The 16,046-nt window shown below is 45.2% G+C and overlaps 2 non-coding genes across 2 annotated transcripts; both read right to left on the bottom strand.

The window, feature by feature from the left end:
• Positions 1 to 2,665: 2,665 nt before the first annotated feature.
• TRNAE-CUC (transfer RNA glutamic acid (anticodon CUC)) lies at positions 2,666 to 2,737 on the bottom strand. The gene has a single exon. It is a non-coding gene; the product is annotated as a tRNA-Glu (tRNA).
• Positions 2,738 to 2,905: 168 nt separating this feature from the next.
• Positions 2,906 to 2,979, bottom strand: TRNAN-GUU (transfer RNA asparagine (anticodon GUU)). Its single transcript has one exon. It is a non-coding gene; the product is annotated as a tRNA-Asn (tRNA).
• Positions 2,980 to 16,046: the final 13,067 nt, after the last annotated feature.

The raw sequence follows: 16,046 nt of genomic DNA, 5'->3' as shown, positions 1-16,046 counted from the left end.
TTTGTCTATTTAAATAAAAGGTTTTCTCTGGACTTAAATATAGATGATGTATACATAGGGTAAGCCTTAAATATTTGATTGTTGTGGTTTCGACTCCCGGGACAAAGCCCATCACAGGCTGCAGCATCACATGTCCTGCAAACGTCATCCTAGGAGGCCGGACTACGCGCAGAAAAGAGGGAGGGGGTAAGTATCGCCGTTTTCTGTTTTTTTTTTTTGTTTTTTTTCAAGCGCTGTTTTCTGCAAAGGAAATTCCGTCCGAAAAACTGCAATGTGGTGTGATTTTTGGGACGGAAGGTGCTGTGGGTTCCAGGTTGGATACACTGTGCAGTTTTTACCCACCGTATCTGACCCGTGGTAACCCGGCCGCTGCCTCCTGTGTGAACACCTGCAGAAAAGCAGTACAATAAGGGCCAGTTCACACAGTTTTTTTTACACGTTATTTGACGCAGAAACCGCGTCGGAAACCGCGCCAAAAAACGGCCGAAAATGCCTCCCATTGATTTCAATAGGAGGCGGACATGTTTTTTTTACCGCAAGAAGGAAAAAACGCTTGCGTTAAAAAAAAAAAAAAGCATCATGCCCTATCTTCGGGCGATTACGCCTTTGACCTCCCATTGACATCAATGGGAGGCAGCGAACGCGTAATTCGCGGAGTTTTTTGCCCGTAGCACTCAATGGGCGCGAGAGCGAAAAACGCCGCAAAAATCCCGGCAAACGGCATACAGGAAGGTCAAAATCTGCCTCAAAATCGCAAACGGAATTTTGAGGCAGAATTTTCCTCCTGCAAAAAATTCAGTGTGAACTCAGCCTTAGGCCTGATTTACACGAGCGTGTGCGTTTTGTGCACGCAAAAAACGCTGTGTTTTGCGTACGCAAAAGGCACTCAACAGTTCCGTGTGTCATCAGTGTATGATTCGTGGCTGCGAGATTTTCTCGCAGCCGCCATCATTATGACACTCCGTTTGGATGTTTGTAAACAGAAAAGCACGTGGTGCTTTTCTGTTTACATTCAGAGTTTGACAGCTGTTGCGCGAATCACGCAGTTCGCACGGAAGTGCTTCCGTGCGGCATGCGAGGTTTTCACGCACCCATTGACTTCAATGGGTGCGTGATGCGCGAACAGCGCACAAAGATAGGACATGTCGTGAGTTTTTTTCAGCGAACTCGCGCTGAGCAAAACTCACGGACTGTCTGCATGCCCCCATAGACTAATATAGGTGCGTACGACACGCGTGAAAAGCACGTGCGTCGCACGCACGTATATCACGCTTGTGTAAACGAGGCCTTAAGGTTCGCTGCGCATATTGATGAGTGAGTCATGTGGACCTCTTTTCTCTTGTTCTGTATATCCCTCGCGTATATCATAGAACAGAATTAAAGTAAGTCGTGCATAAATATGGCGCATACCACGTGTGACATTTTTCTAAGGGCCTGTTCACATCACCGGTCATTTCCGTTCCGGGGTTCCGTCGGGTGAACCCCGCTACGGAAAGTGAAACTGACAGCACAGCTTCCGTTTCAGTCACCATTGATCTCAATGGTGATGGAAACATCGCTAATGGTTTCCGTTCGTCACCATTCCGGCTGGTTTCCGGTTTTCCCACGGAATCAATAGCAGAGTCGACTACGCTATTGATTCCATCGGAAAACCGGAAACCAGCCGGAATGGTGACGAACGGAAACCATTAGCGATGTTTCCATCACCATTGAGATCAATTGGGACTGAAACGAAAGCTGTGCTGTCAGTTTTACTTTCCGTTGCGGGGTTCACCCGACGGAACCCTCCGACGGAACCCCGGAACGGAAATGAACGGTGATGTGAACAGACCCTAACACCTATTACACTACTTTTCTGCTGTACTTCATTTTAAAATTGTCTCAAATAAAATTAACCACTTGTAGCCACGTGTCAGACATTTATGGCGCTAGAAGCCTGCAGTAATTACCAGCGCCAGAAATGTACAGCATACGGCTAGTGCAGGCACAAAAGGTGTGCCTGCGCTATCACCCGCAGTTGGACGGCTGTGATTGGGACAATTGCGGCAATGGGTGAGCTCGGAGATAAGGCCCCATTCACATCACATCGTGTTTGTGCTATCGGCCGAGCGTATACATTTTTAAACACTAAAAAAAAGTTTTGAAACCTATAGCTCGGCCTATACATAGTCTATAATGGGTCAAATGTAGACCAAAATAACATCGGTTTGGTCTATGTCTGTCATGGTTTATGTTGGGATACTGAGATTTTGAAAGTACTAAAAAACGTAGTCTGCTACACTATTCCGGACTTCAAAAAAAGATATACGCGGCATAACGTTTTTTTTAGCATTGATCTCAGTGGACATATGCAAACGTAATGCTCTATGTTTGTATCTGTTTACGTACAGTAAATCTATCCGGTTTTTTATTTTTGTTGATTTTTTGGGGGATTTTTTTTTCTATCAGTGTAAAAAAAAAAAGAAAAAAAAACATACATTTTTTTTTAGGTAAGAAATGGACAGAATGAAAAGACTGCATTGGCAAAATAAAAAATATGTTCTTGTTCTCAAGGCCAGAATTGACCCGGCCCTCAAAGGATACGATTATAATCATAAAAATACATCTGAAAACGAAATAAAACATCTTTCCCTGACCGGGAATCTGAAAACGAAATAAAACATCTTTCCCTGACCGGGAATCGAACCCGGGCCGCGGCGGTGAGAGCGCCGAATCCTAACCACTAGACCACCAGGGAATGTTGCCAGGTAATAGTCTAAACATCTTTATGAGACTGGATGCAAATTACAATGAAATAAAATGCAATATGATTGATTGTACATTATAAAATGGTTAATTGCACATCACCGTTTAAATTAGCATCGTAAATGGAAAGTAAACTTTAACTTCACATGAGAAAAGTGATCGTCCCTGGGTGGGCTTGAACCACCAACCTTTCGGTTAACAGCCGAACGCGCTAACCGATTGCGCCACAGAGACGACATGCGTAACGTTTTTCTAAAATGTATGTTACGTGCTCATCCATGTACAAACCACCTTCACATGTTGTTGGGCGCCTGCGTACATGTGGAAGCAGAGCTCTCCGATGCCTGGCAGCGTTCATACGGGGTCGCACATTGTTGATGCTGCCCCTCACGCGTCAGTCACGACACTGGGATGTGATTCTGTGTCAGTCATGTCAGCGCAGTGACGATGGACAGGAAAGTGCCCTTAGGGAACCCTCATTTTTAATGAGGGAAGTTTTTTCTACCGAGAGGGGTTATACCAGTGCGGCGAAAAAAACGCGGGAACGCCTTAACCCCTATTCCCATGAGGAAGACATTGCATGCGCATGTAGCTCTTTTCTGTCAGTGGGACTGACGGAAACAGCGCTGTAGTCGGCTACGTCCGTCAATAATTCTTTGAGATTACAAATAAAAAGAAACTCATATTTCAAGATTAACCCCTTCCCGCTGCAGCCACTTTTGACCTTCCTTACAAAGCATTATTTTTTTTTTCTGTCGACATAGCTGTATGAGAACTTATTTTTTACGGGATTAGTTGTACTTTTTAATGGCACCATTTTGGGGTACATATCAGTTTTTCATTAACTTTTTTTGGGGGGAATAGAAAAAAAAAACCCTGAAATCCTGCCATTGTTCTATGCGTTTTAAATTCACGCTGTTGACTGTGCGGCGTAAATAACATGTTACCTTTATTCTATGGGTCGGTACGATTACGGCGATACCACATATGTAGAGGTTTTTTATGTTTTACGACTTTTGCACAAAAAAAACACTTTTGAACTAAAATTCTTTGCTTTTGCATCATCGCTTTCCAAGAGCTGTAAGTTTTTTATTTTTCCGTCAATGTAGTGATATGGGGGATTGTTTTTTGCGGCACGAGATGTAGTTTTGATTGGTACTGTTTTAGGGTACATGGGACTTATTGATTAACTTTTATTATGACTTACTTGGGGGGCAATGGAAAAAAATAGCAATTTCGCCATTGTTTTTTGCGTTTGTTTTTTTTTACGGTGTTCACCTTGCGGTTTAAATTACATATTAAATTTATTGTTTGGGTCATTATGGTCATGGCGATACCGTATATGTTGACTTTTATTTATTTTTTACACTTTTACTAAATAAAACCACTTTTTATGGAAAAAAATTGTTTTATTTCTTTTTTTACTGTAATTTGTATTAATCATTTTTATTTCACCTATTTTATTAGTCCCACTAGGAGACTTTACCATGTGATCTTCAGATCGCTGCTATAATGCTCTGGTATACTTCGTATACTAGAGCATTATTGCCTGTCAGTGTAAATCTGACAGGCAATCTATTAGGACGTGCCTCTGGCGCATCCTAAAAGGCATAAGCCCAGGGCAGACCTTGGGGCCTTTATTACGCCCCCAGCTGCCATGACACCCCATCGGAGGCCCGCGATTGCATTTGCGGAGCGCCGATGGATGACAAAGGCAGCTCACTCTGTAAACAAGTTAAATGCCGCGGTTGCTATTGACCGCAGCATTTAACGTGTTAAACGGCCGCAATCGAAGTAAACTTCGATCGCTACCATTGGAGCAGGAGCCCGGCAGTCATCAGGCAGCTGAGCCCCGGCTCCAGCCTGCACGGGACACCCGTGCAGTACTTAGACTGGGTCGCCGTGAAAAGGCGACGGCCTAGCCTAAGGCCCCCCTTAGTGACTGCCGTGAAAAGGCGTATTGGTGGTCACTAAGGGGATAATAACCCCTTGACGCACCATGACGCAACTGTACGACATGGTTTGCCCTGCATTAATGTACCATGAAGTACAGTTACGTCATGGTGCTTTTCTGTCCCCATGTCAAAAGACATGGTGACATCGGCTGTCACAGACAGCCAATAGTCACTGGGAATCGTCGGGGGGACAATCGCGGCGCCGCCTGCGATCACGGTGATTGATCAGTCAGTCAGTAGTGTCTGACCAATCACAGCATTGCAGCATGGTTACCCGGCTAAAAGATCCGGGTAGCCATGCTAGCCGATCGGCTGTTGGCAACAGGAGGTCTAACAATGGACTGCCAAGTACGGCAGCCTGTTAGGCCCTGCCCGGAGGCGGGGCTTAAAAGGCTTCCGGCCGCAGATGAAAGATGGCAGCGGGTTCAGAAGCTGAGCCAGCACCATCAGCCGAAGGGTGTCAGCTGTATGTTACAGCTGACATCCTTCTGTAACGGAAGGAAACAGAGCTAGCTCCGCTCCCTGCCTTTAACCCCTTAGATCGTTTCCCGGAAATCGACATCGCTGTGGTCCGCGGCCTCCTGGTCTGCCACATACGGAAGCCTATTAGGCCCCCCAGAGGCGGAGCCTAATAGGCTTGCTGTCAGTGAATAGCTGACAGCTCTAATGCATTGCATTACGTGGGTAGTGCAATGTATTAGAATAAAGATAAGAGGTGCTGGTCTTCAAGTCCCCTAATGGGACAAAAAAAGTTATAAACATGCACGGGGCCTGAAAGGCTTCAGTACTAGGCAGACCGAGAGGCCACTATTAGGCCTCAGGTTGCCATTGCAGCCACCGGCACCCAGGCAATTTCCTTGCAGGGGTGCCGATGTGCTGCAAACACCTCAAATGCAGCAATCGCTTTTGACAACTGCATTTAAGGGATTAATGGCGGGGATCGAAGCTAACTTCGGTCCCTGCCATTACAGCAGGGTGTCAGCTGTAAGATGCAGCTGGCATCCTGGGATGATGGCACCAACACAGCTCCTGAGCCGGTGCCATCCATTTGTCGTAAGTATGCGACAATTTGCGGGAAGCACTGGCTTTCCATGACGTATCCTTACGACAAATGTCGGGAAAGGGGTTACAGTACACTGTGGCTCAGTTCTCCGAATCCAGAATACTGTGTGTTATAAACATTGGCATATAATGATTTATTTTGTAGCACAAGTGCAAATACTTTCAACCAATTACCAACCGTTCCAACAGTGTTTTTTTAAGTGCATGGCTTGGCAGTCACGGTACAGCGACTTATATACATCCTATTACCATACCTCCCTACTTTGGCTGTGTTCACATAAGCGTTGTCTTTCGGTTGAGGGGTTCCATCTGAGCTTTCCGCTGGACGATCCCCTCAACGGAAAGGGAAATGGAAACCTTAGCTTCCGTTTGCATCACCATTGTTCTCAATGGTGACGGAAATGGTGACAGGCCCTTTCATGTTTTGCATAGAGGGATAACGGATGCGGGCTGCAGCAATTTCACGGTTAAATCACGCCTCTAGTCCATCCCTGCCCATACACACCAGGTTCAGCACACACAGTATCATGATAACATAGTTCCTCCCCACAGTATAATGCCCCTATAGAACCCCCCACAAAGTATAATGACCCCATAGCTGCCCCCGTACAGTATAATACCCCCATAGATGCACCCATATATTATAAAGCCAACACAGATGCGCCCATACAGTATAATACCCACACAGATGCCCCCATACAGTATAATGCCCCCTTAGCAGGTGCCTCCATACAGTATAATGCCCAATAGTGCCTAATAAAAATTAATAAAATAAATACTTACCTAGCCTTGTTCCCACGAAGAGTGGAGTAGATCCCTCTGCTCCTCCGCTCTGTGCTATGAGTGGCTCGGTGCAGACAGGCGCATTTACGTCACTACATCACACCTATTTGTGCCGAACCGCTCATGCCTGCTTCACACAGTGAATGCTGAAGCAGGGAGCCGAAGGTTCCCTGCTTCAGCATTGGATTTAACTGTATCTGCGTCCTGAGAGACGCAGATAAAGTTGAAACCGGGACATTCCATTGGCCGCCCGGGACAGTGGGACACCGCCCGGAATACAGAACTGTCCTACTGGAATCCGGGATGGTTGGCCGGTATGCTATTACTACACAAGTTATGTCCATCATAAAAATGGAGTGAATGTTTGATATATTTGTACAAGCTCCCCTCCAGATGAGGGTACAAGACATGCAATGTCATGACACTAGTGTCTTATTGACCCACCAAAGTATCCTCCGGTGAGCCCAGGCTGGCACAATAATGAGTCGCAAAGGTCCAGCCGAAGACAATTACATTTGAAAGTGACTTTGTACCCAATCACTTGCCACTAGGGTCCATTTCTTATAAGTTGATTCACAAAGAACCCATTAGTTCTTGTTGATGATCTGTCCTGTGTGTACAGTGATAAACAAGGCTTACAAAACAATAAAAGTGGACATGTACAAGTTCTGTAGAGATGCAGTAGGGACCCTCAGAACCATTTTCTCAAGGAACCCCAGTCCGACACAACATGTACCTGTATAAAAACGTTTCAAGGATTATTTTCAGTATCATTGTGACAGAAGTGAGTTTTACAAAGGACATTGTTATACATGACTCCCTTTATGTTTTACATACTGTAGGGATAAAAGTTTTGGGACACATCTCTTAATCATTGAATTCAGGCGTTTCATTCGGTCCAGAACTAGCCATGTGTCACGAAGGGTTCGTGGACCCACTGGGTCGTACCGCCTTGGCGGTATGGCAGTTGGCCAACCGGGGCGCAGGTCAGAGTCTATAGTTTATATAGGGTACCTGTGGCAGCTCGGACAGTAGCAAGGGAGGCTTGGCAGGAACTAGGCAGCAGGTAGACGTCAGGCGTGGAGAAGCAGGACAGGCGTGGTATACAGCACAGCACGGCTACAGCTAAGCACGGCACTAGATCAGGATCAAGGAACAGGAAACACTGGGAGCAGGAAACACTAGGGGACCATTTGCAAGACAGACTAGGAATAAAACAACAAAGCTCAGTTGTGGGAGGATGGGGCTGGGACCTTCTTATAGCCCAGGTTACTCTGGACCAATTAGCTCAATCACAAACATGCTTGCGCTCTGGCTTCTCAAGTTTGGACTGAGCTCGTGAGCGCACCCTGGTGGTCACTATGGAGCATGACAGCCGTATGTGCAAACATCTCTTGAGAGAAGGGCGTCGACTAGATGGAAGGAGTTCGTGGTCAGCGACCACGGACTTTACACCATGCAGTCGCCTTTACAAACATTTGTGATAGAATGGATCGTTCTAAAGAAATCACTTTATTCCAGCATGGTACTGTAATAGGATGCCACCATTGTAACAAGGCAATATGTGAAATTTCTTCTGTCCTAGATATTCCACCATCAACTGTGAGTGATATTATTGTAACGTGGAAGCATTTAGGAACCACAGCACCTTAGCCAGAAAGCGCAGACCATGTGAAGTTACAGAGCGGGGTCGGCGAGTCCTGGGGCGCATAGTGCATAAAAGTCGCCAATGCTCTTCTGACTCACTAAGTACAGGGGTGGGGGGAGCGCTCCCCATATGAATTACAGCAGACTCATAACTATGAGTCTGGGGTATTCTTTCAGCGCTTTTATTTGCTAAACGGCACAATCTTTTTGTGTATCGTTTTGGCTACTAGGAGCACGGACCTGTAGCTGTAATATGCCACCCTTACATAAGGCGGCATATTCAGCTGACCTATATACTTTAGCTAACCTGTTGGTGGTTACAATTCATTTACATGATTTCCAAATAGCAAAGTGCATGAATAAGGATCAGTTCTGTCAATTTTTTTATGCACCGGAAAAAAAACTACTGTAAAAACAGATCTGTCACAATACATCATCGTTAAGTTCAACATGCGATGGTCTGGGCTACTAATGCACAAGATTACTTTAGCTTGCATTGGTATACCTAGGTTTCGATAAATTATTCCTCATTCCTGATCTAGTCTAATTACAATGGATCGATTTTTCTACAGAATGGCTTCAAACGGGACAGATGATTATTTGGGCCAGTTATGTTGCTCTTTTGAAAAAAAAAAAACAGGTGAATTAAGCCTAATGTAGAGTATTTTCTTTTGTCTATGGAGAACCCAGATTTTTTGTTCTAAAAAGTCAATTTCCTGGACTGTTCTACGGTTTTTCACTTTCCATTACATTCTTACAACCCCCTTTTTAATTATACTCTTATATTTCTTTTTTTTTTTTTTTGGTCAAACTTTTATTTTTAGAAAATTATTATAATGCATATAAATCACAGATTACATATCATAATCCACCCACCTCCCTCTTCCCTCCATACCGCAGGAGAAAAGAAAACCAGAAAACAAAAATGTCAATATTCAAGACTTTCTCCCGTTATAGTTTTAAAGAAAATAAAAAAGGCATCTCAGAAGGTTTAACAGTATCAATCCATTTTCCCCAAATAGCAAAACAATTCTGCAAACACCCTCTATATTTATAGGTATAGAACTCATAGGACATCAGCTTAGAGGTTTCCGATTTCCATAATTTCATAGTTGGGACTTTCTTACTCATCCAAAATCTGGCAATTAATTTTCTAGCAACAAACATAAGTTTTAATATCCCCAAAGATGGAGTAATAGGCCCAAGCTAATCCGGATCACCTAATATACATATTTTTTAATTCATACAGAGATTTATTTCATAAATCCTATTAATTTAATTTGCTACATCTATCCAATATCTGACCAACTTGGGATATCTCCATATTAAATGTATCCATTTTGAATCAGGGGAATCACATTTAGGGCAATTTCGGGAATCAGAATAACCTATTTTGTGTAAAAAATAATTATAGTAGTAAAGGCGATATGTGATCAAATATTGAGTAATTTTATGTGCCCCATTTAGAATAACCTTATGTGAAATTGTATAAATTCGTATTCGTTCCTCATCTGAGACAGTCCCCAAATCTTCTATCCTTTTAGAACGTGAGTTAATATATACCTTTCGTGATTTATTAACCATCAAATGATCATATAGCTTAGAAATAAAGCCCTTTTTTTGGCCTGGCCATTGTTACAGTGTGATTGTCCAGTGAAAGAATAAAATTGCTCATAACTTGCTCAAAAATGATCGTTTTTCAAAATAAAAACCACTGTTGTTATCTACATTCCAGCGCCGATCAGATTATGTAGGAGATATAATATAATCTGGTGACAGAGCCTCTTTAAGTTTAACCCGTACCCTTTTACCCTGCCAGATTAAATAGTTGAACATTGTATCTAATGCTTTTTTTTTTTAAATATCCTTTTTATTGTCAGTTTTCACATTTTCTTACAAACATTTAACGTAAGAGTTACATCATGAGTGCGCAGCACTCAACTGTCATGGGATTAACTTTTGATTTAGATTCAACATAACATATAAACACACCAACATAGAAACATGGCATAATTGTCGATCTTCAGATGGACCAAACAAACATGACTCCCCCAACTCCAACACCACCTAGATCATCAATGAGTTTCCACTCATCCTTTCTCCCCCAGCTGGCTCACAGTTGCATCCTCCCTAAACCGCCTGCCAAGAGCTGCGTGCAGTACCACTTTGTGTACTGGAAAGGCCTAACAATTTCCGCTATTTCGGCTGTTGTACATTGCGTTTCTATAAATACTTGCCACTTATCAAATAGCTTCTTGGTTCCCGTTTCCTTCCGCCTTTCCACCTCCACCCTCTCAAGAACCAATAACTGTTTCAGCCGTGACACAATCATTTCTAACCCCGGCGTGTCTGCCTCTAACCAGTGACTCAGGAGGCATCTCAAAGCTACCAGTAGAATCGTGTGCACCAACACGGGAGGTGATCTTACTCCTCGAGCACCCTCTTCCTCCGGCGGCCGCGCTTGATGGAATAGTAGCGCTTGAGGCGTCATTGGGAGATTCGTTTTCCAATGGTCCTTAATATATTTCTGTACCATCCCCCCAAAATCGTTTCGTGTGTACACACCCCCACACTCCATGCCACAAATTCGTCAGTGGTGTATTGCACTTGGGACAACTTGTAATGCGATCAGGGAAAGATTGTGAGGGCAAGATATTAAAACCATATATAGCTGCATGCATCAACTTGAAATAGGTTTCCCTCCAGCTCTCATTTATCACACTCTTCCGTACCGTCTCCCAACCCCCCAGTATGGTCTCTCCTATATCTGGATCCTGAGTCCACCGTTCCCAGCTTTTAAAACTAATCCTTAATTGCGGACGAACAAAACCCTCTCTCAATGCTCTATACATTCCTGAAATGGTCGCCCGCCCAGTTGTTGGACCTATGACCTCATCCAGAGTGTGCGTAGTAGCTTCCTTACTCAAATCCCTGAGCCTGGAGGTACAAAATGTTCGTACCTGAAGTACTTGCAAAAAATTGACTCTATCTACTATGGGTCTGAGTTTAGCGGTGATTTCCTCCCCAGTTAACCACCTCTTTTCCTCTGTATGCATGAGATCCCCTGCGCTACCAATGCCTACCCTCCCCCATGAGGCAATTCCGTCCCCCTTGTCCATTCCCGGTAAAAACTCCGGGTGGCCGCTCAACGGCATATACTTCGATAACAGGTGGGGTAACCCAAACTGCTTACGTACCACTTTCCAAGCTAGAACTGTATCTCTCAATACAATGGAGGTTTTGAGACGGCACGGAAGAGAAGCGATTCTACAATGTAACAAAGCTTTCAGGTTCCAAGGTGAGGCATACTCCCCTTCCAGATCTAAATTGGAATAATTACTTGTTTCATGAAGCCAATCTACTACATGACGCATAAGACAGACCACGTTATAACCCCTGACATTCGGAAAGTTCACACCCCCTTCTTGTTTGCCCATCATGAACTTGGTGAGTGCTATGCGCGGCCTTTTTCCTGCCCATATAAATTTAGTGAATGAAGCCGTCAATTTCGAGACATCCACATGCTTCAATAAGAGAGGTAGCGTTTGAAAGGGGTATAGCAATCTAGGAAAACTAACCATCTTGATCAGATGACATCTTCCCAAGAGGGACAACGGCAATTGGCCCCATCTAGTGAGTTCCGCTTGTATTTTTTTAATTAACGGGGGATAATTTAGGCCATACAGAGTGTCTGGTACCCTCCCTATTTTGATACCCAGATAGGTAATGCAGTGTTCCACCGGTGATATCCCGCAACCCAAGGATTGCCAAAAGGTCTTTGGCAATGGCCTGCCCAACTCCAGCAGTTCGCTCTTAGCTATATTGACTTTGTATCCCGAGCACTGCCCAAATTCCTTCAAAAATTGAAAAACCTTCCCTAAATGCTCCTGAGGGTTTGACATAAAAAGTATGACATCATCAGCGAACAGGGCTAATTTCACTGCACAAGATCCCACTTGAATGCCTCTGAACATATCCGATTCCTCCAAGAATCTGGCCATAGGTTCCAGTGCTAGATTGAATAGCAGGGGCGACAAGGGGCAACCCTGCCGTGTTCCTTTATGTAATTGGAAGGGATCTGATAGGAACCCCGAGGAGTGAACACGTGCTTGCGGGCTATTGTAGACTCCCTTCAGGAAGACCCGGAAATCTCCCTGAATGTTCATTTTGTCTAGCACCATCCCCAGCCATTCCCATTGTATGTTATCAAAGGCTTTCTCTGCGTCTAGCGCTAGAAGTGCCGGCCTGGTACCTGGCTGGGGATCGTGCCTGACTGTTTCTAGCACCGTCAATACCTTACGTAAATTTGTCACTGCAGCCCTGCCCTTTACAAAGCCTACCTGAGATTTTCCCACCAGTATGGGTAGATACATAGCCAGTCGATTGGCCAAAATTTTTGTGAGCAATTTCTGATCTTGATCTATCAGCGAGATGGGGCGGTACGACCCCGGGTCAAGAGGATTCTTCCCCTTCTTGGGTAGCACCTTTATATGCGCTACCTTGGCCTCTGCTGGTAGAGCTCCCGTTCCTAGTAAAGTATTATAATATGCCACCAAGGTAGGGCTGATTTCTTCTCTCAGAGATTTGAAAAACTCCCCTGTGAATCCATCCGGACCCGGGGCCTTTCCGTTAGATAATGTTTTAATGGCGCTCCAAACTTCCTCTAGTGTAATCTCCGCGCTCAAATGACCATTCTGCTCCTGGGTAAGCCCTGGCAACTTCACCTTCTCCAAAAATGCCCTCCCTTTTTGGAGATCTATGGGTGTTTCTGAGTAAAGGGCTTGGTAATATTTACTTAATATGGTATTGATTTTTTTTGGGTCCGAGGTAGGAGTTCCGTTTGATTCTTTAAGTGTTGAAATGTGTGACGGTGCATACCTCCCCTTTGCTAACCGCGCTAATAATTTGCCCGCCTTATTGCCGAAACGCATTAAATCAGCATCAAATTGGGACCGGTAAATACTCTCTCTTTTGTCTAACCATTGATCAAACTGTCGCTTGGTTTCCTTCCATTCCTCCCCCAATAGCATTGATGGCGAATGTAGGAATGCTGTGTACGCACGCCGTAATCTGTCGCTCGCTGCCTTGTATCCTTCGGTCGTCCTACGTTTAAGATTAGACATATACTGCATGATTTTCCCTCTTATTACCGCCTTGGCTGTACGCCAATACAATGACGGTTCCGAGCGATGCGCTACATTATCCCCATCGAATTCCATCCACCACCCCTTAAGCTTCTGTGTAAAGCCCTCATCCTTTGCAAGAAAAGCGGGAAACCTCCAGATAAAATCCGTTCCTCTAGCTACTGTGTCAGCCAATGTAATGGTAACCGGAGCATGGTCCGAAATAACTAAATCTTCAATTGTCGCTTCACGTAAACGTCGCGACATTGCGTCACTAACTAACAAATAATCAATACGCGACCATGACTGATGAACATGAGAGAAATGTGTATATTCCCGCGCATCTGGGTGTAGACTCCTCCACGCATCTATTAGGGCCGTGTGTCTTAAAAAGTCGGGCAAGATCTTATCTCTATTTCTCTGCGAACTAGTCCCTGCGCTCCTATCCTCCTTTGAAGACCTTACAGTGTTAAGGTCTCCCCCTAAAATCAAAAACCTAGTGCGATCCTGCTGGAGTTGGGTTTCCAAGTGACCGAAAAAACCAGTGTTAACCGTATTTGGGCCATACACATTATAAATACTGATGGTTTCCCCTGCATGCTCCATCACTAGATGGATCCAACGGCCCTCGTCATCCCGTTCCTGGGACACCAGCGTAAACGCAAAGTTTTTATGTACCAGAATTATAACTCCCGCCTTACCCTCCCTTGCCGACGAGCCAAAAACCTGACCCACCCAGAACTTTTGCAAATACTTAAACTCCGGCTCGGTTAGGTGAGTTTCCTGCAATAGGGCCACATCAGGATGCAATCGTTTCATGTGCCTTAAAAGTTTGGTCCGTTTCTGTGGGGATCTCAGCCCTTTAACGTTCCAAGAAACTATTTTCATGTTATTGGACCGTGTTTAAGATGAGCTAAAGTGCCTAAAAGTCGTGTGGAGTCCAGGGAGTCAGATCCGTCTTTTCCCAAGAGCCATGTACAAACATTAACATTAACATCATAACCAAACCCTGGCTTGTAAGCCAGAACCAACAATGCCAACCATCCCTTACCTAACAAAATCATAAAATCACCTGCGGCAAGGGTTAGCATTCCCTTAATACCCACTGGTGTATGTGACTTCACTTTTTTCTGTTATGCCAGAACGCGCCCCTCCCTCCCCCTCCCCCCCAGCCTGCCTATATGGCTCCTTCCATGAGGAAGTAACACCTGCCCTTGCCCCCTCAGTACCTCTTTGTCACCTGCGCACCCTTATGTACCTTCCCTTATCATTACTTTAACAGCCTAGAGTCCGTTAGGATTGCATCCTCACATTTCCCTATGAACCTTGCTTCGCTTCAAGGTTTCCCTACCTCCGTGCCCCCTATCTCCTACCACAATGTCCCTCAGTCTGTCATTGTAACAGATAACACTAATCCCTTGCGTGGGGGAGGCATTGTATAACTCCCGTTCAATCCCGCCCACCAGGGACAATCTCAGATCCTGATCTAACTCCCTCACAAATATCTTGCATTGAAAAAGCAGGGAAATATCAGAATGCATATACTTCAACCTTGATAACATTGTAACATTGTAACAATAGGTCAACTATTGACCGGTACATAGTGCTGTTTAAGACTGCAAAATATCCCCCTCAATAACTTTCAGATTATCTGTAAACTTATCTGTATCTGGTCGGAATCTGCAATTGGTCTACAGCGTCCACAAAATCATCATCACAACAGCTTAAATAAAATGCGCCAAAAAGGACTTCGTCCGTCAATCAGGAGACGTGGATCGGGTGCGGTCCCGTGTTCGCCTCTGCGGCTTCGGAGAGTCCCCTCTATTTCCGGCTCGACCCCCCCGGGATCTTCCAGGTGTGGGCATTAAGGCTTCTGCCCAGGTACGCTCCCTATTTAGCCGGTGCCTTTTGTCTTCTCTTGACTTGCGTTGCGGACTATGTACTGGACTGTGACGCTCCTCTTGCTGTGATCTGTTCCCACAAAGCTCCGCAAGTGCGTCCTCCGCTTCCTGTGGAGTGGTGAAAACCTTGTTCCGCCCGTTCTCTTGAAACACCCGCAGGGTGGCTGGGTACTGCAGGCTAAAGCGTATTCTCGCTTGGAACAGCGCGGTGCAGATCTTGCTGAAAGCCCGCCTTCGTTTTGCAACCTCCGCCGAGAAATCCTCAAATAGTAGCACTTTCATGCCCAGTATTTCCAAAGGACGCGATCTGCTGCGGAAAGCTTTCATGAGTGCCACCTTGTCATTGTAATCCAACAGTTTGAAGATCACTTGTCTGGGACGATGTGAATTATGGTCAGCTGTTGCTGGGAGGTTTCTGGGGTCCGGCCCCACTCTATGCGCCCTCTCCACCCGGCAGGGACGGGGGAGACCTAAGGCTTCCGGCAATGTCCTCTCACACACTCGCTGCAAATCAGCAGATATCACCGCTTCTTTCAGCCCCACCAGTCGCAGGTTGCTCCTCCTGGAGCGGTTCTCCAGATCCTCCACCTTGTCTCCCAACTGCGCAGTAACAGACAGCACCCCTTTGAGTTTGGATTGCAGGCGTTCATTTTCATCCTCCAACAGCGTCATACGCTGTTCTAACTCATCAGCTCTGATAGCGACTTGTGCCAGCTCCGCATGCACGCGGTTTAGAGAATCTTGCACCGTTTTTTCCAGCGCCTTTTGCAGGTCTGGCGCTATCTGTTTGGCTACTTCACGGGCCAGGGTTACATAGTCAATGGCTACTG

This window comes from Rhinoderma darwinii, chromosome 8 (genome assembly GCF_050947455.1).
Source record: "Rhinoderma darwinii isolate aRhiDar2 chromosome 8, aRhiDar2.hap1, whole genome shotgun sequence".
Classification (NCBI taxonomy): domain Eukaryota; kingdom Metazoa; phylum Chordata; class Amphibia; order Anura; family Rhinodermatidae; genus Rhinoderma; species Rhinoderma darwinii.
This window is presented reverse-complemented; position numbering and strand designations above follow the sequence as displayed.